At 34.6% G+C, this 3,022-nt stretch overlaps 1 long non-coding RNA gene across 1 annotated transcript; it reads left to right on the top strand.

Annotated features, from left to right (window-relative positions):
• On the top strand, positions 1-2,996 carry LOC103375582 (uncharacterized). Its single transcript, XR_521222.1, has 3 exons — positions 1-251; positions 1,977-1,998; positions 2,965-2,996. It is a non-coding gene; the product is annotated as an uncharacterized LOC103375582 (long non-coding RNA).
• The last annotated feature ends 26 nt before the right edge of the window (positions 2,997-3,022 follow it).

The raw sequence follows: 3,022 nt of genomic DNA on the forward strand, positions 1-3,022 counted from the left end.
TTCAAATGCACAAAGATTGTACGACTGTTCTGATGGTGAATACTGTCCTGTGTGGCCACACAGGTGTAGTTGTCAGTCTTGGTCACAGCAATATGGAGGACAACGTCATATTTCTTTTTTTCTCTTTCTGTAACCTTTGGTTCATAAGCTGGAAGGATCTTTCCATCACTGTCCGTCCAGACAACTTCAGGTTTTGGAAAAGCACCCAGAACTTCACACTGAAGCAGCGCTGAGTCCTTAGTTTGATCAAGGTTTGTGACTGATGGCTTTGGAGCTGCACCTGTAAATACAAACATCATTTTATATGAGACAATTACAACATTCATAACACTCACATGTTCCTTGCTCATCCTATTCTGATTGAAAATGTGGATCAGAATGTGTTGAAACAAAGTATAACTTAAACTGCAACTCAGTGCTGTTTGACAAAATTTTGTTCTAAAAGTTGTTGATGCAAACAGTAATTCTGACGCATATAAAGACATTTATGCAGTGAACAAAGTTCAAAGATCAGATGAAGAAATAGATTAATTACTAATAAAAAAAACAACTGCAATGTATCAGCAGTCAGTTTACATATATCACAAACAAAAACCATTTAAAGTAAAATAATATTATAAAATAAATAAAATTAATACAAACTAAATTGATAGGTAAGATGTGATAAGCTGCAAAAGGGGCCTAAAAAGAAAGGTAATGATTCTTTATCTGTGCAGTGTTTTACCAAAACAAAACATTACATTTACATTATAACATACAAACAATGGTACTCAGAGGTGTACACACACTCATAAACTAAATCCAACTATTTTATGATGCTGCCAAAATGCTAATGTATTTCAATGCATTGCCAACTCGCTAACCAACAACAGGAAGATTGTGATTTTCTTAATTCAAATAAAAGAACAATATGTTTTCTCGGTGTCTGTAGAAATAAATATGAGAAAGGCTGTACAGTAATTAGTAAAAATATTCAACAAACTACAGTCTCCAAAATGACCTTGAACACTAACCTCTAAAACTAAACATAAGAACATCAATCAATGGATGAGATGTTATGAGACTGTTTTTATATCAGTTGGTTTAATAAACTGAATTGAATTTAGCAGATGTAATTTAAATAAAGTTCTGATCTGGATAANTTCACTCAACTAAACAACCACAATCACATCAAGCTGCTCATCAACTCAGTCGTCTAACCAGAGCTCAGAAACCTGCTCTGAGCTTGTTCATGTTAAAGAGGACGAGCTGCCAACAGATGACCAAACATGAACAGGTTTAGAGCCGCAGGTTTCTGACAAGAACAACAAACTATCATCAGAAAACAAACATGAGGAGTTTCAATATAATTCAGGCTGAAAGCAACACAGCTGCTGCTGCAGCAGAACCATAAATAAAAACTGTGAAACACTGCAGACTGAGTTAAAAAGCTGATCAGTGATCAGAACAATGTTTTAACTGGATGAAGGTTCTTATTCAACGATTCCAGATGTTTTCTCTGAAACTCAGAACGTCATCAGACTGTAACTGTGCATCATGTATGTTCAGATCATAAAGTCCAGAATAATCCCAAAGAAAATAATTAATGAGCTGAATTCAGACTGAACACAGTGAATTTTTAACCTCATTTTCAGTGAATTGTTTGTTCAGTCTGAGCACAAACTCACATTTTTGAACATTAGTGAAACATGAATCAATACAGTTATTTGAAAATACTACTCACCATCGAAATGCAAAAAGATTGTACGACTGTTCTGATGGTTGATTTCTTTCTGTGTGGCCACACAGGTGTAGCGGTCAGTCTTGGTCACAGTAATATTGAGGACAGTGTCGTATTTGTTTCTTCCTTTTTCTGTGACCTTTCCATCATCAGCAGGAAGAATTTTTCCATCACCGTCCGTCCAAACAACTTCAGGTTTTGGAGAAGCTCCTCGAACGATACACTGCAGCAGCGACCAGTCCTTAGTTTCCTCAAGTATTGTGACATAATGCTCTGGAGTTGCACCTGCGAATACAAACATCAGTTTATATGAAACAATTACAACATTCAAAACAGTCAAATGTTTCTTGTTCATTCTGCTCTGATTGTAAATGTGGACCTCAGTGTGTCAAAGAGAAGAAAAGCAAAGGAGCCTAAACTGCACCTCTCAGTGTTTAAAAAAATCTTCCAAACTTCATTTCTTCTTTATGTCGCTTTGATAAACAAATTGATTATTTTGTTGAAACCAAAGGAAAGCTGCAGTGTTACAGCAGCCACATCACATAAACCACACTACAGTATTTACATGTAAATTAAAATACATACAAACTGAATAGAGATTAGATAGATAAAATCTGTTAAGCTACAGAAAGTATCCAAAAGAAAAGCAATTGTCATATACGTGCAGTTTTTCCTCAGTAAAAATAAATTAAAATGATATTTTTAAAAATGTGTTAAACATTATAGGAATCCTATACATCCTTATCACGCTGCCCAAAGAGAAAATGTATCATCAAATTACAGCAATTATAACTTGCCATTTAAAAAACGCTTTATTGCCAAAAATAAAGACATAATTTTATATTGCTGTGGGTAGAATTAATACCAGAAAGGTCGTAGAGTAATTAAAATAAAACATTCAATAGTCTCCAAAATTATCATAAACTTGAACACACACCTCTAGAACTAAGAACAACTTTAATCAAAGTAGGAGACATTACAGGACTGTTTAGTACTTGTATCAGTGGGTTATTAAACTGCATTGAATTTGTCAGATGTTATTGAAATAGAGTTTTAGATAACTGCAAGATGTGACTAATGCACTTTAAATACACTTTCTGGTCACTTCCTTTATAAAATAATAACTAACAAACCTTCTCTATGAGTTAAACGTGAACAAATGTCAGAGATGTGATGTGTGAATGTGTTTCAGTGTCAGTGATGAATCTCATCACATACAGGTGAGATGTAAAGATCAGAACCAGGACTCACCTTCTATCTCTGGTCTGGGTTTTAACCTTTTAAAGCGTGGAGGTTGCATGC

This window comes from Stegastes partitus, unplaced genomic scaffold (genome assembly GCF_000690725.1).
Source record: "Stegastes partitus isolate 25-593 unplaced genomic scaffold, Stegastes_partitus-1.0.2 Scaffold2680, whole genome shotgun sequence".
Taxonomy (NCBI): domain Eukaryota; kingdom Metazoa; phylum Chordata; class Actinopteri; family Pomacentridae; genus Stegastes; species Stegastes partitus.